Raw genomic sequence first — 23,620 nt, 5'->3', positions numbered from 1 at the left:
AAGTCAAAGCCAACTTCTCATCCAAGAAAATATGGGCAAGCCTCCACCATGTATTGAAACAGGAGCTCACAGTCCTCTCTTCCACTCCATACCCCAGTTCTCCTTTTTTTCACAATTTTATCATGTCTAAGAACAACCCCCTCCTTCCACCCTCTCTTCTTCCTCTGAAATCTTCTGAACTGCTTCTAGTCTTAGAGATTCCTCAACCAGCATGCGCGCCCATCCTAAGTTCACCACCGTTACTTCTAAGAAGGTCTCAGGAAACAGAAGGCAGGCTCTGAGGACCTCAATCCCTATCTATCAAAATGGGCCCATAGAGAAGGGCATTTGAAGTTTATATTGTGCTGAAATGGGGGTAGGAAAAGAAGAGACTTCTTTAATGAAAATCTTGAAATATAGCATATTTCTTTCTATAAAAACTAAGTTTTCCATAAGAGGTGGCTGTGTCAGGCTGACATAAATTCCCTTTCTGTCACAAATACTAATCTATTATAATAGAGTCACATGGAAGCCATAATTTATATGGACGTCAGCCAGTCATTAGGAAAGTTTTTCCTGATATGAGAAATGTAAGCTGGACAGAATCAAGAAGACTTGCCTCTGGCTAAAAACAGCATGCCAAAGAGGTGCAGTGGTGAACCCAAGTTAGTCTGCAGACAGGTCTCTAGTGTGAGGTCAGGCCTTATCCTATTCCCCAATCCATCAAAAATTTGTATAAAAAGGGTTAGAGCTCACTGGTCACATTTGTGGATAAACTGACAGTAAGCGGGACTATGCCAAATGACACTGTGGGGATCCCAAAAGATCACGGCAGCCTTAGATAAGCCCCTGTGTATAACAAGACAAAATTTGATGAAGATAAATACAAAATTGTATGACTTTATCATCCAAAATAAACAACCCATAAGGATATACAGTACAGTTTCTAACACTATGACATACAAGAATTGGAGAATTAAATGGACAAGATGTTCGATATATATCATTGGCATGCTATGACTGGCAGATAACCAAATGCAATTTTAGCCTGCATTAATTGAAATAGAACTTAGAGGGAAAAGAAAGTGACCATCTGTGTTTATCTGGTGCTGGCCACTAGATTTTTATGCTGAGTCCCACTTGTTGAGAGTGCTATAGGTAGCCTGGAGGACATCGAATGGAAAGGAATTCATTCTGCTAACTTTTTTAAAACCAAAATTCACGGAGCATCTTGTGTGGGTTATAATGATAAATAAGAAATAACTGAAACCCTACAAAGCACTATATACTAGTAGAGAGGAAATACATGAGCCTAAATAATATGAAGAGGTAGATCAAATTTAAGAGGCAGGTACTGCCGTGTGTGGGCACTGATGCTAGTGTAAGTGCCCTTTTCACAGAGGCAGTACAGGATAGTGGTTAAAGGCATGGGCTCTGGAACCAGACTTCTTGGCTTCAAATCCCTAGACCTACTATCTGCTGGCTTTGTGACCTTGAGCAAGGCACTTACCCTATTTGTGCCTTGGTTGTCTCATCTATAAAATGGAGATGTTAATAGTAATGAATTACCATCAGAAGGCATTTATTACAGCATTAGAACCCTTAGGAAAGTGGTCAGCACAGATGAGTTTCCAATAAATGTTTGCTGCCACTGCAAGTTTTGTTGTTCTCCTTGATGTTCACAGTTCATCCTAGCAGCAGGCCGATGGTGTCTCAACAGGACAGCTCAGGAAGGAAGCTGGATAGACAGACTCTTTTCAAATTTCATCCCATGGCACAAACAATGTTAAGAGTCATGCCTGAGTATCTTAGGAGGTGTGGGGTATTTGGGCTTATGGAGACAACTCAGCAATAGCTTGTGTAACATCTTCCAGGGTATGAAGTAGTTTGGAATTGGAAGAGAGAACCCACAGGCTCTTTATTGCCCTCAAGGATAGAATTCTGTGCAATGAATAAAAGTTCTAGGAGGAGAGTTATACTTTTAGCTTAAGAAACAGACAACCTCCCAGTCACTAGAGATGTCCCAGAAGCTACTGGACACCCCTCGAAACATATTCAGTACCGAATAGGTCTATGCGCAGAGTGCAATGGAATCCAAAGGAGCAAGAAAGCACTCTGGGCTGGTGTGGTCAGGGAAAGCTTCTCAGAAGAAGGGACACTTGCATGGAGACTTGAAAGTTGAGTGGGTGGGCAACTGGGAAGAAGTCTACTATGAGGGAAAGACCACAAGATTAGGAGTCAGAAGCTCTACCTTTTTAGTAACTGTGGACCAATGGAAAGCCTATGGAGGTGACTCTCACTCCTTTGGACTCCATTGCACTCTGCGCACAGACCTATTTGGTACTGAATATGTTTCAAGGGGTGTCCAGTAGCTTCTGGGACATCTCTTATGGAAGCTCTGTGACCTACCCAGTTTGTAGTTTCTTTCCCTGTAAGGTCAGAGAACAATGGATATACCTCCCAGCATGTGGTGAATATCAAAGGAGACAAAGAACTACACAATGTAAGGTAAAAATATTGCCTTCTTACCATGCCTTGGTTCAGACCAAAAGCAACTCATGGCATTAATCTCTACCCTCCTTACCATCTTGCCTCCATCCCCAAGAGAGCCCTGAGTTTTCTAGTGGGAAAAACCCAACAACAACAAACTCTTCCCCACAGACCACAGCACTCAGGTCTTGCAAGGTGCTGACAGGGTCCACAGCATCCCAGGTACAATCAGGACCCTGAGAAGCTGTGGTCACTGACCATTCAGCCAGCAGCGTATACACCAATCCCCTAGCCTCTTCCCTTCTCCTGCCCCCTCCTCTCTGGGCTAGCGGGCCTCCCCAGCCCGGAGTTCCCAGCCATGGGCTGGGAAGCCATCTGGCTGATGAGAGAGTTAATAATTTATAATGAAGATAATCACCCTTCAAGATCCTCATCTCTTGAGACCAGTAAAAAAGATTCAATTGAGAGCCAGTGAGTTCTTTACATGAGGGGACAGGGAGAAGGGAGGTGTATGGGGGAGAGAGGGAATGGGGAGGAAATATGGAGGGGGGGAATGAATTAGGCGCTTAGCAGATCTTCTCTCCCCAAAGAGGGTAGGGGGGAGAGCGAAATTATTCAGCCCAAGAAGACAATCTTATCCAGCTTTTGCAGCACTAGCCCAGCAAGGGTGCAATTTACGGGTCTTTTCTCCTAGCCAACTCTCTCTACACAAAGAGGGGGAAAAAATTAAACACATGTAAGAGATGGGGAGAGAGATGCAGACAAGAAAAAATAAGCCTGCCCAGCAATCATGTCTGGGGCTGCTGGGATGGCTCTCTGTTCTCTTTCCAGGACCCAGTTAGGCCCCCACTGTGCTAATTATCCCCATTACCTGACAAATTCTCCATTAACGAAGCAAGTGGTGCCAGAGCTGGCAGGGAGAGAGGAGAAGGGGCTAACAGAGGCTCCAGACAGACTCCAGCTGTGTGGATCCTGGCCAGGCAGCCCCCCACTTCACCAGAGTGAACACAGGGCCTGGAACAGCCTGCCTGCAGGGTGCATGGCTGAGGTGTGAGGTAGAGCCCATGTTATGTGCAGTATAAGGAAATGGCTGAGGAGGGGCATGGTGAGGGTCAGGGCAGCTCTCTGCAGGCGTATCACTACAGTGCTATGTCTAGGAGGGGTTAAGCCCCAGAGTCAGTTCTGTAAAAGCAAGAGGGCTGGGGGACCAATCCCTTCCAAACAGAAGACCACCTGCTCAGGAGAAAGGACCCATCCTGGCCCCCACTCAGGAATGAGGTCAGGGGCTCCCGAACCTTCACACCTTAACTTTCTGGGGCCTACTGTGCTAAAAGAGGTAAGTACCAATATTGCAGCCATCCTGGAGATAATAAGTTTCCTGTTCTACTCCAGCATTTAGGTACTGTCCCTCAGATAAAAACTGGACTTAACTCCTTGCAGAGGTCCCCAAAACAGGCTCTCTGTTTCTCTGAGACCATGCACCCATCCCTGCAGAGCAGTGCTCCTATCAATCCAGCTTCTCAAATGTTCTTCTCTCAACCCTAGCTTCAGCATTAGCCTCCTGCCTAGTTTCCCCATCAGCCCTGGTGAGTCTTTTAAAACATGTCAGAATATGTCACTACCCAGTTCAAAACCTTTCATAAATTGCCTCATAGGCTTTAGATTAAACCCGGAGTCTTTATCACTGCCTTAAGTCCCTATGTAGCCTGGACGTTGCCCACCTTCTCTGACTTCACCTTTACCACACTCCCTCCCAAGGCCGCTGAACTCACTGTGATTCGGCTGCACTGGGCCTTTCTACTGCTTCTTGAACTTGGCAAACACTCAGAGTTTACACACTTGTTGTTGCCTTTGCATAGAACACTTTTTCCCTTGACCTTCGTGTGGGTTACTTCTTCATTTCATTCAGGTCTCAGCTTACTGCCACCCCTTCAGAGAGAACTTCCTTGGCCATCCCATCTAAAATAACAACTTTTATTCCTCTTTATCCTCTCACTCTGCTTCATTCTTCTTCACAGCAGTGAAAAATATCTAACATTAGTTTGTGTACACATTCGTTATTGTCTATCTACTCCCCTCCCCAACTAGAAGTAAACTCCACAAAGGTAGGAAGTTCATCAAATAAATACTTATTAAATGCCTACTATGGAAGATTAAAGATGGTCACAAATTCTTCACTCTCTCTCCTACTGAGAGGTCAAGCCTAATTCCCCTGCCCTTGAATGTGAGCTGACTTTAATGACATTTCAAATACACAATGTGGCAAAAGTGTCACACTGTGATTTCCAAGGCTACGTCATAATAAACCCTTTAGTCTCTACCTGGGCTTCTTGGAACTCAGCCATCATGCTTTGAAGAAGCCCAAGGAGATCTCTGGAGAGTCCAATATGGAGAGGAACTGAGCTCCTCAGCCAACAGCCCCAGCTGTGCTTCCAGTCAACTGTCAGCATCAACTTCCTGTCAAGTGAGTGAGCCATCAGTAGTGCCTCAATTCTAGTTATGCTCCCCCTGATTAAGACACATGGGGCAAAGACAGACTGTCCCCCATAAGTCCTACCAAAATTGTAGATTTGTGACCAAATTAAATTGTATTGTTTTAAGTCACTAAGTTTTGGGGTGGCTTGTTATGCAATAGAAAACTAAGAACTGAAGAACTGTATGTGTTCTGTGGAAAAAGAAGTGAACAAAAGAGACAAAAGTTTCTGTCCAAAGGTCAGTCTGACATCCAAGTGCCAATTTTTACCCCACTGGTTTCAGATTAAGGCAGGCTCTCCTTCCTAACACCTGCACCCAGCATTCATATTGCCAAAAGTCAGCCTGGATCCATCTTTCCCTTCCCTTTGCACTCAGGACAGCCCAGGCTCCTCTGCCTGTGATGATCTCCTAAGTCTTGTCCTTTTCCTTGACCTCTGTAAGTTTCTAGAGCCCCAATCTTGAGGCAGCTAAGGAAAGAAAAAGTGCAAGTTCCTAGCACCACATTTACTATGAACACTTAACATGGAACTTACAAGCCCATGAACTCCAAGACACGTTCCAGCTCCTTCTGCTTCAGTGTAACTATGTATCATGAAGGACATCACCACAGAGAACCAAGAAGGTGGGGCCCAAGTAAGAGCCCTGAGAGAGGTGACATGCCAATCAATAGTTGGCACAGCTTCTGTGTACAGTGAGCTGAGAATGTAGAACAAGCAATGCACATGGAGACCATCATATATCACATGCACGAAGCAAACAGGCAGGCATGTACAGTAAGTACATGCATTAATGATCTCATAGCCTCAGACACTAATGTGTGTCAAGTACTTCAGAGTTTACAAAACACTTCCTCATCCAACCTCCATAGCGATAAGTAAGGTGTTAATTTTTTCAACTCTCTTTTACATGTAAAGAAACTAAAACTTAAAGAAAGAAAATTGTTTTCTCAGGGTCTTAGAACCAATAAATGACATAATTTTAAAATTGTAAATTCAGGTCTTTGAACCACAAATCCCATGTTTCTACCATTATATCATTCCAATTAGTATTATACCACTGTTTCTGAGATTTGCTAGATAAGGAAGACAAACACATGAAATTTCCCCTTTACATGTCTACAGCACACATTACTAATCAATAATGGTACCTCTTGATTGGACCCAGATGGAGCCTCAGAATCCTTCTCAACCCAGCACTGTAGATAGATACTACCCATCAATTATAATAGGCCTATGAAATGAAACCTATTGACTCATCTTGCAGTTCTGAAACACAACTGGACGTCAAACAATGGAATCACTATTCAAAAATAATTTAAAGTTTTTAAAATAAATAAATCAAATTCTTTTACACACCCAAGGCTCAACATGACTTCAACTTCTGGGCTCAGCAATTAATTCTGGGATGTTTATGGTCCTTTGTTTATGACATATTATTATATAATCAGGACTACCACAACCTGTAATTTTGCATTAATTTTCCCACTTTACTTATTAGTTCCTATTTATATCTTAGTTTTAAAATATATGCTATGCTTGAAAGGTAACAAAAATGCATCTCTTTTTAAAAATACCTTATAACTCTATTTCTCTGCTAAATCAAGCTAGGCTTTGTTATTCCCAATTAAGGAAGTCTTGTTCAAAAGAGTAGAAAGATGAGTGCCTCAGAGTAGGTGACAAGAGCAAGCCAAGCTGTCACAATCTCCATTTCATTCAAAACAATTCACACTTATTCATTCATTCAACAAACCTCCAATAAATACCTGCTACTTGCCAGGAACTGCTTATGGCCGTAGAATTCCAAAGAGTTTAGTCTATCAGGAGAAACGGACATGTAAATAGACATATGTGAATAGACTTTAATAAAGATATCTACAAGAGCTATGTGAGCACAGAAGATGGAGCCAAGGCCCAAGAGGCAGAGAAAGGTTTTTGAGCTGTGCTTCAAAAGACGAGTGGGATTTTGTAATAAAACGCCCCACAGGGGAGGCATTCCAGCAGAGGAAAAGAATAGGGAAGAGTATGAAGCTAAAAGATCATATTGGGGACAGATTCCCAAAGGTCCTGGAGGCTAAGTTAAGGAGGTCTTGGGGATATGTTTAGCAATTTTAAACAGAGTAATGGGAGAAAGTCTGTGTTTAGATGGTGTGGGAACTGAGTGTGAAAGGAATACGTCACAACACAGAGAAACCAATTAGGAGGCTTTAGCTTTCATCCGGAGGGAACACGGAAGGAGGCTGAACTTGCTGGCTATGCCTGATTCATAATCATTCACGGCCATTCTCCGCATTCCTGAACAGCCAGGTTTTTCCAATGCCTGAGATCACATCCTATCCAGGCTGATAATCCAAAACAGGTTGAAAGCAGCTAACAGCCCCTTTTCTAGACTCAGTGCCTTACCTGGCAACTGCCTGACTTTCAGAATGCCTATCTCTGTCCTATATGAACATGGCCAGCTCCCCCCACTTCTGAACCTGGTCACATCCTTATGCAATCCAGTCCCTTTATTTCCCAAGACTCCAGAGAGACAGTTATCTTTGGAGGCCTCAAATTCTCCCAGGAGTGTGGGGTGCTCAGGGGTGAGCCAGGGTTGCTCTGGGGATAGGTGATAAGCTTAGCAGGTATAACTCAATACTGAAACCTGAACATCCACTCCCAACATCAAAAGGACAAAGGATAACCAGATGTCTGTACCAATGGGTGATCTAAAAAGCAGACAATCTCATCCTGAACACGGAAAAAAAAAAATCATTAAGTTTGATGCATGTGTACCAATGAAGATAAGATGGGATGACCTTCAGAAGAAATTCTGCAATACAGATCAGTCCACCAGAATTAGTTTAGACCCATATTTCCCAAAGCATATTCCTTAGAAAACCAGTAACACAAGATATTCTTTGTTCCATGACAAACAAAAAAATATGCCATGGTCAAATATATTTCAGTACTATCAAACTCGTTTCCCTGTTTGAGTGATTCATAGTGAACAACTGAATGTTAAAGTCTCCAAGAAACCTTACAGGAAAGGAACCTGAATGAATCTAGTTCAACCTCCCCCTTTTAGTTGATGGGCAATCCAAGGCTTCAAACACACCATGTAGTTCTGTACTGATAATTACTGTTCCCTAAGCTACAAGGGAATATTAGCAACCATCTGGCAAGGACTATGTCTCACCGTCTATGAATGTCCACAGCCTACTCTTCCTGCTTAACATTCAAGAGGTCCTTAAATGTTGGTTGTTACTAAAAGAAAGTTTGGAGTTTTGTGGTTTTTTTAATTGGAGATGGATATATTTGCTTTTACATTATGCATTCATTCATCCACTCCTTTTAGGGTCTGAGTGTGGTGCTGGCCCTGGAGATACAGCAATGAATAATGTGGGCTCAGCCTTTAATCTCAATGAGCCTGTAGCCTAGTGGGGAAGGAAAGGTCAAGAACGCTCGAAAAGTAGTGAGAGGCTCTGCAGAGAGAGAAATATAGACTGGGGGTAACCTATACCCATCCATTTTTTCTTCTAGAATCTTTCTTTCCAAGGATGGATGCTATTTCTATTACTGTATCTCCACTTAGTTTCTTTCCCACACCCACCCTCTAGCTTCCTTATTTGTAGTGAAAAAAAAAAAAAAAAAGAAAGTACCCAACACCCTGTCAGAGTAAAAGCAATTGTGAAATCCCAAGTATAGTATGGAGCTGTGACCGCCTCTCCCTAGAAACATCTCTCCTCTAAGCATCTGCCCTCCTCAGTTAGTCAGGAAGAGCGCAGCACGCAGAACCCCATTCAAGGCAATGTGGGGGCTGGTCTTCACAACACCTTCCCAAAATAATAAGGCTCTCAGTGAGTTCACCTTGGGTTAGCTCAAACTCTTCTAGCAGCCTTTGTGCATGCCTATCTTCTGTCAACTTTGTTCCTAAGGCTAGGTCGTCTTGACTCAGATGCTCTCCGACCCTAAGCAGTTCCCAATGCCTCTTTTGAACTCTTCCCTTTGTGCCCTCCAGAATTCTTGCTGTTTATATTTGACTACTTACAATGCAGGAACCTATTTCTTCTCTAATCAAATAATTTCTTCTCCAAATGTTCTAGTTGGGGCCACTTGCATCTCAGGACGTAAGAGCACCCTTTCTTCCCACCTTTGCCAGCTGCTGTCATTCATTAGTCCAGTGCCATTTGAAACCCTAAACTCTCTCCATACTCATATCTCTTCTCTACCACTTGTGATTATTATTCAAAAATAATCACTCATCACTCCCCTCCCCCACAACCTCCATGGGTAGAATGTACTTCCCAGCCCCTTGACTTTGGGTATGCTCATATGACTTGGTTTGGCCAAAGGAATGTTAGCAGGTATGGCATGACCAAAAGTTTGTAAAGCACTTCCTCTCTTGCACCTCTTCTATCATGATGAGAAGAGCAGGGCTTGGTTAGCCTGTCAGTCCCAGGAGGTCAATAATCAGAGCCATCTCAGTCAGCCACCTCAACCATGACCAACCTACATGTACCAAACTCCATCCAACCTGCAGATGTAATATTAGCTGATTTACTCAGCTGAGTTTAACCTAGATCAACTGTCTCTGGACTTGGAAGCTAAATCAATGCTTAATTTTTGTATGTCACCCAGATTTGGGGGGTTGTTTGTTACAGCAATAACTAATCAATATATCACCCCAAGATCACTCCCTCACATTCATTAGATACTTCATTCTTGGCTAATATTTCCCTTCTCCACCCCTTAGTCTTACTAGTCTGTATAATGCCAATGTGCACAATACCTAGTTTCATTGCTCCTTGCTCTCCTCTGCCCCATTAACCAATATCTTAATCCCCATTCCCTTCATACCTCACCCAGAACTATTTCTCCAAAAAATACCCATCTCAGAGCAATCTCACTTCATTTTCCACCTGCTATTTCATCTCTCCCTAGAACTCCTCTTTAACTTTATCAAGGCCACAGTACCCCACTTCTTACCACCCAGTTCCCCAGCCCAATCTCTTCATTTCTTTTCTATACTTGCCTTCATGATCAACCATTTCCTCATTGTCTGCAGGTCCTGCCAGTCCTCAGCCATGGGGGAATCTAATCTTATACCTCCCTTGATGCTAAATAGCTGATCAGTACCATAAACCAACAGCCTAATTGTACCAATGAATACAACTATTATTCTGTCCCTCTCAGTTGCATAGCAATCCTTCAACTTTTTCCCAATCTGCTCCCTTTTTCAGCTATTCCAAACCCTTCCCACCTTCTTCACTTAGCAGATGCTACAAGGGCTTCTTATTTTACTAAGAAAATGGAGGCCTTTAGGCAAGAAGTCCAAACCTTCTCTTCCTTCAGGCTACTCACTTTTTCTGCCACCCAAGTTTCCTCTTTTCCCTTCTCTCCATAAAACAATGGTCCCCTCAAGACTTACTCCTTCCCAGTGCTCTTAATTCAAACTCTCCCACCTCCCCCAGGACCTTGTTCTATCATTTTCCCCAGAACTCCCCCATACCCAGTCTTTTTCTCTTCACTCCCAACACTCCCACTGCCTAGCAGCATGCTAGCAACCCTAAAATGAAACAAAAATCTTCCCTCTTTCTGCACCATTGAGATACTCTCTGAAATCCTTTTCTCCATCAAAATTCCTAATCTCCTTTCTTTCTTTCCTATCTGTATGCATTGGTCTCTGTCCCCTCCCATGTCCCAACTCACACAGCTCTCCTCAAGGTGACTAGTGGCCTTCAAAGAATCCAGAACAAAGCCTCTTCTCAATTTCCACCTTCCAGAGCCTTTCTGCATTTGGCATTGTTGATCTCCTCTTTTCCCATGAATCTCTTTCTGCCCCTCCTTTTCCCTCTTTCAAAGCCTTTGAAAGTCACTTTCAGGTGTTCCTCTCCTATGCCCACTTTTTGGATACAAATGTCCCTTGGAATTCAGTTTCCAGATCCCTTCCCAAAGTACACATCTCCCTGACTCTCCTGGTCCTAGGTTACCCCAGGCAACTCAAGCATAAGTCCACTAAAACTAAACTTTATAATTTTCCTTCTCCATGCCTTCCCCTTAACTGAACCCTCTGAATTTCTTATCTTCCTTAATATTCCCATTCATTCAGCAGGCCCAGATAGCACGTAGGCATCATCATCTTTCCTCTCCCTTTCAACCACACATCCACTCAATCTTTATACTGTACTGATGCTATCTCCTAAACAGCCCTCATTTCCTTCTCTCTCATTTCCTCTTTCTACACCTCTCTCCCCTCTTTTCCTTCCCACCCTACCCATCCCACTATCCCAATTCAGGTATTCTCTCTCATTTGGATTATTTAAAAGCTTACTAACTGATCTTTGTACATCCAATCTCTCCCTACTTCCGACTCTCCTTCAACAGTTCTTCTGAGCCAGAATTAACTTTCTAAAACCCACGCTTAAACATATCACTGGCATGTTTCTAAAGAGACTCCAAAGCTCCTTGTTGCCAAAAGAAAATATCCCAATCTCCTTAGATTCAGACTCTAGGATCAACTAATGTTTTTGAAAATTCACCAGATACCAAGCCCTGTTCTCGTTTTATCTTTGCAGAAATCCACTGCTATATTGCCATGTCCATTTTAGAGATGGGGAAAAATGAGATATTAAGACTAACTTGTTCAAGGTCACATAGCTAGGATGTAGCTGAGCCAAGATCAAACTCAAGACTTCTAACCCAGATCAGTGTATTTTCCCCTGTGTCCTTTAGTGATTAGCCTTTCAGATTAATAATTTGGACTTGGCTAAATGGTGGTCCCCTATATCTGGTGTAGTTCCTCAACGGTGGTCTACCTCTTCCATATTTGCCACTCCATTCAACTTCTCCTAAAAATCAAAATCTAAGTGGACTTCACTTTAGCCCTAAGTTTTTTGATCCTATCAACTTTAAATTTATTGTAGTTAGAAGGGTTAAAAATCCTCAGGCTAAACATCACAAAGCTCTCAGCATCAAATTCACATAAAATTTCCAGTGGGACCACCAGACTTGTGTATTGGAGCATGGGACAGGAGTGGGGCATCGACTTTCATAAGCCCTCAAGTATTAAAGGTATCTCTTATAATTTAGGTGGCCTGGTGCTTTGGACACTTCCAATTCCAAAGCTATGGAAAACAAATAATGAAAGATAGGGAATTTGAAAAGCCAAGAAAGGCTCTTGCCTTGTGGAATTGATGTGCTGCAGATCAGAGCAGTGACACAATCCCATTCTTCCCACCAGCTGATCTATGACTCCCAGGGCCTTTGATATTGTTGTATGCAAGAGGATTAAGTTCTTGAGGAGAATTAACATCCCAGGAAATGGGCCTGCCTTCCAAGGAGAACTGGCGACCCACCCTGTGGCAACTAGCCTTCGATTTTCAGACATTTAGATTTCACAGGGAAATAACATTCAATCCCCCCAAAGAAGAGAGTGAGCCCAGCAGGGGACAAAGGATTACCATTGTTTTGTTTCATCAAGGAAAGACAGTTTTGAAAACATCAACCTAAAGATCAGTTAAAAGAAATGTATAATATATATCTATATAGATGTATATTATATAACATCAATGCCGATAGATATAAAAAGCTGTTGAGGGAAAAAAAAGCAAGATTCATAATGCTACAAATTTATGCTCATTAAAAGAATACTCATGCACAATAGCACACATATTTTCATATGTAAAATATGAAAAATGATCCTAGAAGGATATACATCAATATCATGTTAGTGCTTGTCTCTAAGACAGAGTTTCTCAACTTCAGTGCTATAATATTTGGATTGGATAAGTCTTTGTTGCATAGGGCTGCTCTGTGCACTGCAAGATGTTTAGCAGCATCCCTGACCTCTCTAGATACCAGTAGCACCACCAAGTGCTAGTTCTCCAGTTGAAAACCACTGCTCTAAAAGAAGAGATGGGAGAATGTAAAGGAGGAAGAGATGGTTAAAGGTAATTTTTACATCTACATTCATAATGTCCACATTAAAGAAAAACTGGAAGCAAATATGTCAGTCATATATTTATAAGACATAGAGTAAGACAAGAGACGGTTATTCAACTTTTCAAACTCACTGCATTGCCCAAAGGTTTTCAGTCTGCCACCAACCACAGAAAATCCTGTCCTGGGCAGACTTGCCTTTTTCAACCATGCTAAAGCTCACAGGTATGGTCAGCTAGAATTCAAAGGGTCTTTGCGGCTTTACCCCTTCCAATGTGGGTGGTGGGAGATGGTGGAGCAAAGCAGAGAAAGGACAGTGCTAATCCCGGAGGTGGCAACAACCAGATCCTTGTGCTTTGCAAAGTTTGGCCTCAGTTTGTTCGTCTGAGAAATGGGAACAAAAGCAACTATCAGCCGCAGGGACATCTGGAGGACAAACTATGAAACATATATGAAAAAATACAAATGCAAACTATTATTAATAACCCCAGGTTCTTATTCCACACCTGGACCTAAGAAAAGACAATTTACTTGATACCTTCAGGGAAAAGAAATGTGACTTTGAAAATAACTACTCTTATATTTGCTTGGAAATCCTATCCAGTCCCAAGAGGGTCAAAGAATGAGGAAGTGCTGAAGATGGTAAGAAAACTAAAGCCAATTAAAAATTTTTACGTCATGCTCCCTAAAAACCTTTAATCAAACTTACTCATCTTTTTCTTTCTTCAGTCATCTTGGCAGAAAATTACCCATGTTTTCCTTAAACCTGGAGCAGTTATCAATCACCATGCTGAGCTTCTATTACATGGAATGGCTGCTGGAACCAGGGCCCCTCTTTGGAGGGACAGGCTTAAGAAAGAGAAGCAGCAAACAGGGAGGAAAGGCCAAAGTTCAGAGTGCAGAACAGAGCGTGCAGTCCCAGAGAGCAACCACCCAGGCAGTTCCCATCACCCAAGCACAAAGTTAGCAGCAGCACCAAACAGGTGAGCAGGAAGTGAAAGGGCATCTCAACCTGGAAACCTCACAACATTTTATGCAATATCAGTAGCTTCAGGGTTGAACCACTACAAATGATTTCTGGTCTATCTCCCCAGTTCCAACAGGGCTAAGAGTGAGTTTCTCTTCTTTTTGTGATAGACCTCCAGAAAGCAATTTCCACAAACTATTGTCTTCTCCATTTCCAGCATTTCAGCTGTGGCAGAGAGTTCGCTCTGGGATCTAACAAATCTCTCATGCTGACAGCTATGCCTGTCTCCTCTGGGCCCTGTATTTGGCAGCCTGTCTAGTGTCCCCTTCCCTATCTGAGCCCTTTCCAGGAATTCATGAGGATTCACTGAGCCATCCTTGGTGCTGAAAGGAACCTTTAGAAGTCTATTCCACAGCTCCTTTTTTCACTCATGAAGGAACCCAGGCTTGGAAAGGCAAAGGGATTTCTTCAGAACAGCCTTCACCTTCCTTCCTTCTTCGGGACCTAGTGCTCCCAAATTTACCTTTCTAGTTTCTTTGAAGAAATACATAAAATATCTTATCCACAGGAAAGGAGGGCTCAGGAGCACAATCAGGGAAGGAGTTGAACCTAACCCCATCTACCTACTCCAGTGGTGACTTTTTAGACTTCTTTTACCACATAGTAATGAAACACAATACAGTAACATCTGTAGAACATGTTACAATTTACAAAAAAGCACTCTTTCACACTTTAATTCATTTAATCTTCAAAATTCCCATGTACAGTACACAATGTTATCTCCATTTTACAGATTTGGGAGCAGAATCCAAACGGCTAATGGCTTAGTCAATGTCAGATCAACAATAAGAATAGAGCCCAGATGAGATGTAGCATCTGCCTTCAAATCCCATCTTTCTATGTGACCACACATGGCTTCCTATAGTAAGAGACCCCTCTTGGTGTCAGCAGACTTAGATGTGAGCCCCAGCTCTGGCACCCACCAGTCATGTGAACATGGAAACTCAGACACCTCCAAGACGAGATCAGGAGGTTGGACCAGCAAGGATCTTGAAAGGCATTCACAGCTCGGGAGGAATAGATCTCACCCTACCTACTACTTTATTTCAATGTCTATTTTCTTTTTCCTTATTTCATATCCATTCAGTCTCTCTGTCTCCTTCCTTGTGGGCTATTCAGGAGAATAAAACAATTTGATCGAACATCTCCAGCATGCCAGGTATAATCATCAGCAAAGACAGATGCAGCCCCTGCCCTTAAGGAGCTTCTAGCCTGATAGGAGAGTCATAGATTGAACAAATGATTAGCCAGAAAAGATGGAAAACTGTACCTGTGACAAATGTCACCAAGGGAAGTAACATGATACTGTGTGAGCCACTAGAGGCTTTGGTCCTCCCTAAGAAAGGGACCCTTGAACTGAGATTTAAAAGAGTGAGAAGAGGGGAGGGGAGAACATTCTGAGCAGAGGAAAGAGCATTGACAAAGGTTTGGTGGTGGGAAAGAGTGAGGCAAATATAAGAGACCAAAAAACAGTATGGCTATAATGGAGAGGGATAGGGGAGCATGATACCCCATAAGGATGGAAGGGTAAGCAGAGCCTGGAGCCATGTCCAAAGTCCTCAGATAAAGAGTATGATCTTTATCTTAAGAGCTGTTGAAAACCAGTGCAAAGGTTTAGGAAGCTGAAGGCGAGGTCAAGAAGACAACATAATCAGACATATTAGGGTGACTTCACGTAATGAAGAAGGATATGTTACTATAGTCCTGTTCCCCAAAAACTCAAGAACATTCTCAAACAGGCTGAGCAGAATCCCATTTTCTTGGACACTAAGTTTCCAGGGAATAAAATTTCCAGGGAATAAACACATGATAGTTCACTATGGTTGTTCCCCTCGGTCTGAAAATTTATGACTTACACAGTAATTGAGCAAATGCCACACTGCTCTCTGGGATGGTCCTCCCCTAAGATGGTGCCATGGAGTTTTACCTCTCAGATTTCCATCAAGAGGTCCTGTTGCTGCCCCTTTGGATTTACCACTTTGTTCAGACTGAGGCCACACTCACCTAGGGTTGCTCCCAGCCAATGACCAAGCATATGGGGGCACCAGTGCTAGTCCGTTCCTGTCCAAAGTGGGATTCCTCTAACAAGCAATTTTTGCAATGAGGCTGTTTCTACCCAATCCTTCCTTTCTCCTTTTACAGGTGTCAGATTGCTTCAAGTTTGGAAGATTTTTCCTGCCTCCTCCCCTACTCCTGCTCCCTCTCCTTTATCCTTTCAAAGGCATTTTTCAAGAAGATTCTTGCGAATCTAGTCCCATTTTAATGTCTGCCTCTTGGACAGCCCAACAGACATAGCTATCCTCCTCACCCTCTTCCACTTCCCCAATCCTGGCTGAGATCAGTCCTAAGACGACCCCCACTCTCACAAGTCTTACTTTCACAGAAGCTCTCTGGGACTCAGGCAGCACATCTAGGCTTCCAGCCACTCTGAAATGTCAAGAACCATTTGTTTCCAGGGAAAGCACTCAATGAGCTTTGCCAAAGCTATGGTTCCTCAAAGTCAATCAAACCTAGGGCCTCCTTAGAGACATTTCTTCAAACTAAGCCCATGAAATGCAGGTTGTGGAGATGTTCTGTGGGTCTCCAACAAGGGGGAGGCATACCTTGGGGACCCCTAGCTCTACTTTAACCAAAGAAGCTCTATTTTTATCTCTTTTTTTTTGTTTGTTTTCATATTAAGATCCTACATAAAGTTTCATTTCACACACAAAAAAAATTCTGCTGCTAAATATGTATATATCATTTCAAAGCCACCACCTAGTGACTTCTCTTTCTGGTAATGGCAGACTATACCCACTAAAAACAACTAAAAATCTGGGTAAAATATACAATACATTTTATTAAAGGCCTCAAAAAATGCTGATCAGATAGTAGAGAAATAGCAATCTAAAGCAGAAGGGCAAATAGAAACTCACTTTTGTCCTGAGGCATTTTCTGAGTTAGGCAAAGTTGAACTTGGTTTTGATAGCCTACCAGTCTTAGAAAGACAGAAATCAATGCCCAGGACCCACCCAAGATGGGGATACCATAAGATATCCTTTCTCACAATAAGACCCTCAGTGTAAGGATGGAGCAGAAGTTAACCATTCCTCAAAAGGACACATAGCCTGGGTTTGAACTTTGGTGAAGAAACCTCAAACCTTCTATTTGGCTTACAGGGATCCTACACATATAGTGTCTTCACATACCAGCCAGAAACAAACAAAATTTCTCTCTAGAGGAAAGCACATCTCAGGCCTTAATTTATATTTGTGAATAATTCTCAAGTGCAATGCCTAGTGCACAAAATAATGAGACATGGTATAAAACCACAAGTGAAAACCAGTAGAACCAAAAGGTATGAATGAGCATTTCTTTCCCTCTGGTCTGAGCACCTGTTGAGATTAAAATCACCTCCACTGGATCACAGTAATCTATTGAGTTCTGCTAGGACCGCCACCTTGGTATCTGGCCAAGCCCATCTATGCTCTCTTTCATAACAAAGTGGCAGCTTCTAATCTCTGACCAAGAAGCTCAGCTCCCAAACTTCCTAAAGGACATCCCAGAACTTGAGCATGAGTAGAAAAAGCCTTGCACTTTCACCACAGGGAGAAAGTTCTGTGGGAAGGTGAAACCACATAGAATATGAAGACGATAATGTTTCCCCTTCAGGCCACTCCCCTCCCCATTGAAGTCCCCCTTTCCCATTTTCTTCCACGCCCTCAATAGTTCTGACCCTGCTTGCCCTCCCTCTTGAACAAGATTGCTCTCCTAATTAAAATAAACAAATGTCAGGAAGCAATTACTGCAGTGAGGGAGGCAGATGGTAGAATAGTGGCACTCTGGTATTGCATTAAGCAGAAACTTGCTATCTCTTCAAAGTTTCTGCACTTTAATTAAGCATCGTTATAGACAGGTTCAATGAGCTTTGGAGTGGGGTTTATCAAATTAGCTTCTCGCAGGGCTGATGCTGTGTGATGGCAAGAGGTGTTCCTGATGCAAGGTTCAGCTGTCTAAGAGGGCCCAGGAGAGGAGCATAGGGCAAGAAGCCCCAGACCCCTCACAGGACAAATGAGAGGCTGAAATTCTACCCACAGGGGCAGGGACAATAAAGTAGATGGAGACAGCCTAAGTGAACACTGAGCTAGGGAAGTCAGACCCTCCTCAAGCAAAGCACCAGCTCTTCCCTCTCAACCTCCTTCCTTATCTAGTGAGGTACCACACACAAGAGCCTGGCCCAAAGGGGCAAGACCAAAATCTGGAAGGTGGTAGAGCACAGAGAATAAATACACAGACCTTGGTGTCTATGTCTCTTGCCATCTAAATGGCACTTGAGTCTACTACTTAACCTTTCTGTGCCTCAGTTTCTCCTTCATTTGCACAATAAAAGTAATAATAATTAACAATTACTGAATACTTACTATATGAAGCACCATTATAAGGACTTTATGTGTTTAATTTAACTCATTTACTCCTTCTGCCAACAATCCTATCAAAAGGTACGATCACTCTCCATTTAACAGAGGAGAGACCTGGGGCACTGGGAGCTAGATAAAACTGCCCAAAACCACAGAGCTGGTAAGTGGTAATACCAAAATTCCAACCAGGAGCTTGGCTCTAGAGCCCATGCTCAGGATCACAAACCGCCACAAAACAAAACAAGAAAACATTTACTATTACTGGGCAATAAAAGCAAATGAACCACAGTGATCCATCAACGTGCATAAACTTTTAAATTTTATGCTGAACGAAATAAGACATGAATATGGTTCCATTTAAATGAAATTCTAGAAAAAGCAAAAACAATAACTAATGACAAAGACTACATCAGACTTACCTGGGGCTGGGGTGAGAATAGAGTTTGACCACAAAGAGGCACAGAAAAACTTTGGGGGTGAGATGGGAATGTTCTATAACTTGATGATGGTGCTGGTCACATAAGTGTGCATATTTGCCAACACTCATCAAACTCTATGCTCAAAGTGGATGCAGTTTATATGTATTTGCATGCATAATTTAAACACAATAACAAAGTTTATAAATCTACTTATTGAATGATTGAACCCAAAATATGAAGGGCTGTTATGTGGTTGGATTTGTTGATTCAACCAATATATATTAAACACTTATGGGTTACACAGCATTCTAGGTGCTGGTGACAAACTGGTGTAAATAAGTCAAAGTACTTGCCTTCTTTGAGTTTAAATTCTTGTTAGGAGAGGTATACAATAAGCAAATACACAATAAAACAAATAGTATGCTCAATGGTAATAAGTGTTCTGGAAGAAAATAAAGTGGGGCAGGAAGAATTGGGTGTGCTGGAGGGAAGGGGTAACAATTTCAAATATGGGGGTCAGGGAAGGTCCCCTTCTCGGCACCTAAGCAGAGAGAGAAAGATGGGAGAGATGGTCACGCCTACCGGAGAGTAGGCCTGTCCTGCCTCTGTGTTCTCTTCCAGACCTTCCTCAAGATTCTCCACCCGATGCTGCCAGCCAAGCACAGCCTTTACCTGGCTACCTACTCAGTTACCTCTGACCTCTCCCCACCTCTTCTCCCGTGGCCAGCAGAGTCCTGCACATCAAGGGCTCCAGGCCCTCCTCTCCCTCTCCTACCTCCAGGACTACCCCCCACCCCCATACACACAAACACATAAACACACCTCCAGGCAAACCTTCACACCTTCTTTCACACTACCTGCTCTATTTAGAACAGCTTGCCACCTCTCAGGTACAGACTCATATCCTTCAGAAAGGCTCCGTCCCGAAAACAAAACCAAACTCTTAAAGGCAAGGTCTGGGATGTCTCCTGCCAGGACACCAACCTCATCCCCAACCTGATGATCAGTGTTCAGGTTCAGGGATTCAGATAACCATCAATATTAATAATCATCTACCAAGAGATAACACTGGGATTATAAAGTTGAGTAAAGTAACCTTTGCAGAGACATATATATAAACTATAAATTAAATACTGTGCAATGCCTATAATAATGGGAATCATCATAACAATACAGTACTTGCTGTGAGCTAAGTGTTAGGTACTGGATTTCATATGGTACACAGAGCACAATATAATTTGTACAGCAACCCTATGAGGAAGGTAGTTTATTGCCCCCATTTTACAGACGAGACTCAGAGAGATTAGCTTGCCCAAGGATAGACAGCTTGTAAGAGATTGAATCAGAATTGGAATCTTGGCTGTTCCATGCCAGCGTCTCAGGCTCAACCCCTATGCTGAGATATGCACAGACATGGAAGTCCTCAGAGCACGAAGTACTACCTCGGCCCAGCATTATCAAGATGGCTTCAGATAGGAGGTGTTTGTTCTGGATTTAAAAGGACAAGTGATTTGAAAGTCTATAAGAGAGAAGAAACTGGAAGAGAGAATAATGGAGGAAGAAAAGGAAATGAGGAACAGTATAATAGTATGAATGAGCCAAATAACAATGGCTGAGTATTGCTGGAGGCAGAGACAGGAAGATAGAGAACTAAAGCTTGCAGAGGTCAACTGGAGCCCAATTTGTAAAGGTTTCTATATCAAGATGCTATAGATTCATTTTTCATTTTATTTTATTTAACAAACACTTGTGTAGTACTTACCATGTACTAAACCCCATTTTACGTACTTCTCAACATTAGCTCATTTAATCCTTATAACCTTATCAAGTAGATACTATTATCATCCCCATTTTATGGGTAGGGAAAAGTGATGAACAGAAAGATTAAGTAACTCAGTTGTAAACGGAAGTTGAACCCAGGCAGTCTGACTCCAGAGTCCAGGATCTTAACCTCTACCTACACCATACTAAAGAGATTTTCCAAGGCAAGTATTTTACACATGGATTGTTGTGATTAAGTTTGACTTTCCTAATGAGCTCCCCCAAAAGTATGTGGGAGAGGAAAATAAAATGGTGGAAGAAGAAAATACGGGATTGGAAGAAGACCACGTGGGAAAACAGTTGAAAGTTGATGGCAAGAAAGACACAGAGGGGCAAATGAGTACAAAGATAGTTAAGAGGCATAACCAAAAAGGTATAATGACAAACAGGATAGGGAGAAACAAAGTATCTAGGCTTGTTCCCTCATTTCCAACTCAGATTCCTAGGTAGATGGGAATATCACCCACTCACATTTGGAGGAGAAAATGAAGAGCATACAGGTATGCTAAGTTCGAGTCTCAATTTACTCATGATTCTCAACTGCAAGGGCCAATAGGCACTTGCATGTGTGGGTCTGAAGCCAATGCTATTGGTTTTGATGTGACTGTGGGTGAAGAGGACCAGGAGGCAGGTGGTCTAAGGTATAGAAGGGAGTTCCAGGCTGGAGGTTCCAAATGGGGAGTCACCAACTCTTGAATAGTAGTGGAAAACAATAGGAGCATATAAGATCACACAGAAAGAGAAGACAGAACATAAGAGAAGATAATGGGTGGCAAGGCTCTTCCTAAGAACTAGACATTTAAGGGTCATACAGAAGAAAAAAAAATTTTAAGGGATGTGTCTTTACAGCCCCCAAAAAACAACACACCTTGTAGATCTTTGGCAGGGTAAGATGAAAAGTAATTTTTTAAAAGTCCAACATGATGAAATGGGTAAAAGAGTCAGGATCCCAACTCACTGAATGATTTGGAATGAATTACTTTACTCCTTGGAGCCACGATTTGAACTTAGTGATCCCCAACATCTATGACAGTTATGAATCTGTGAAACAAACCTACAACAGCACCCATGAGGTGGCCCCAGAATGGAGGTCTATTTAACCAACCCAGAAACATATAGGAAAGTAACCCAAAGAGTGGGGTGGGGGGGGAGAGATCATACTGTCAGTTGCCCAACAATTGATAAGATCTCTCAACACAAAATGGAAGCAATTCCAACTTGGTCAATCACTCCCTGCTTTGCTTACTCTCAGCCTCTATGGCCTTTGTTCCTCTCTACTTGTGGAGAGAGTCATTCATTACAGGGCACGATATTAACTTCTTTCACCACTCTGATCACTTCCTCTGAACAGACCAGAGAAGGGAAGCATGGTGTTCATGGGATGTGGGTGGCCCAACCAGAGAGTGAAACACCACCTGAGTGGCTGTATTCCAAGAAAATATGAACACCATTTCATGGGATGCTGAGTCTGAACACTCTGCATTGAGAGGAACTTCCCTTCTCCGTTTCACAGGAATGCTGTGAGAACCTGTGAGAAGCTGTCATGAAAGCGTTTTGGAAAAAAAGCCTTACTGTATACAGAGTAAACTCTTCTCTAGTTTCAGGAGAAAAAAACAAGCCTCCATTGGGTACTTTAAAAAATATGAAGAAAGAGGAAGGGTATCTCTGCTTCCATATCCCACAGGCACCTCAAATACAACATGTCCCAAACTGGACTCTTCAACCTCCCACCAGTCCCAAAATCTGCTCTCTGGCCATTTCAATGAATGGTATTCCCAGCCTCCCAATTTCTCATTACAAAATTTTCCCTTCCACCTGCCTATCACTCTCTTTCCTTACTGCTACCACCATGGTTTAGTTCCACCATCATCTCTTATCTGAATTACTTAAATACACCCTTCCTAATTGGTCTCCCTGTACCCAGTCTTGTTCCCCTCTAACCCACCCTTCATATTGAAGTCAAAGTTGTCTTTCTAAAAGTTGAGTCACATAACCCAAGTCCTTTCCTTAAAGCTCTTCAGTGAGACTCCTTTGCTTTTTACATGAAATCCAAACTCTTTGGACTTATCTACCTGACTACCTACTCAGCCTTATTCCTCTCATTACTTGGTTCTCCAACAATATTCAGTGTCTATGATGCATCATGCTGTCCCTTGGCCTTTGCCCAGGTTATTGCACCTTCCTAGAATTTGTTACCCATGAGGTAACTTTTGTCACCCTCATGGTCTTTTAGCTACATCTTCCAGGAAGCCTCCACGATCTACCCTACACTAAGCTAGGTATCCTTTTTATGTAATCCCATAGCACTCCTTACATTACTATGTTGGATTTTATTACCAACTATCTCCTTCAGTAGATTATAATCTCAAAGATCTCATCTGTTTCATTCATCATTACATCACTAACACATAGCAGAGCACATGGGAAGCACAATAAATAGTGAATGATGAATGGATAACAATTCCAGTAGATGGGCATAGAAAAATTGAGTTTTAGAAGCAAAAATTTGGAATGGTCCTTAGTGGTCATCTAGAACAACCTCTCATACAATGCAGCCTCTCATATATCTTTCACTCCTCTGAAAGTATCTTTAGACTTTGCTAGATACTTCCATTAGTCCACTGACCACTATTGAGAGACTCTAGTTCTTAAAAAGTTCTTCCTTATACTGAGCTCAAATGAGCCTCTCCATAATATCCCCTTCATTAGTCTTAACTCTACTCTCAGATGTCACATGGAACAAATTTATTCTTTCTTTCTTATGATAACCCCTGAAATATTTTAAAGTAGCTGTCATGTCCTGCTCATTCCCTCAATTACCTTTTCTTCTATTATATAATCACTTGTTTGAAGAGCCCCTTACTGGCCACGGATTCCAGTCCTCTCCCACCCTAACCACTGCCTCTTGTAAACAGACCCTCAGACTTAAACAATGATATCCAACGTGAACACAATGTCTTGATTCTCAAAACAATAATATATAAAGACAAATTAAATAAAACATCATGGGGCTTTAAGTCATAAAGGTGAGAGAAATCTCCAGAGTTCTCAATCATTCTCACAGTATGAAAGACATAATGGAAGGAAATCCACGTC

General features: G+C 42.4%; 1 protein-coding gene and 1 long non-coding RNA gene across 2 annotated transcripts in view; one reads left to right on the top strand and one right to left on the bottom strand.

The window, feature by feature from the left end:
• NRXN3 (neurexin 3) overlaps positions 1 to 23,620 on the bottom strand; it is a 1,607,649-nt gene that overhangs the window by 1,572,866 nt on the left and 11,163 nt on the right. The gene's annotated exons all lie outside the window — the stretch shown is intronic.
• Positions 4,826 to 23,620, top strand: part of LOC143652066 (uncharacterized) — a 29,632-nt gene continuing 10,837 nt past the window's right edge. The window contains exon 1 of the long non-coding RNA XR_013160384.1: positions 4,826 to 4,933. This is a non-coding gene — a long non-coding RNA (uncharacterized LOC143652066). The remainder of the gene's footprint in view (positions 4,934 to 23,620) is intronic.

This window comes from Tamandua tetradactyla, chromosome 12 (assembly GCF_023851605.1).
Source record: "Tamandua tetradactyla isolate mTamTet1 chromosome 12, mTamTet1.pri, whole genome shotgun sequence".
Taxonomy (NCBI): domain Eukaryota; kingdom Metazoa; phylum Chordata; class Mammalia; order Pilosa; family Myrmecophagidae; genus Tamandua; species Tamandua tetradactyla.
The sequence above is the reverse complement of the archived record's forward strand: the minus strand, read 5'-3'. Positions and strand labels throughout refer to the sequence as shown.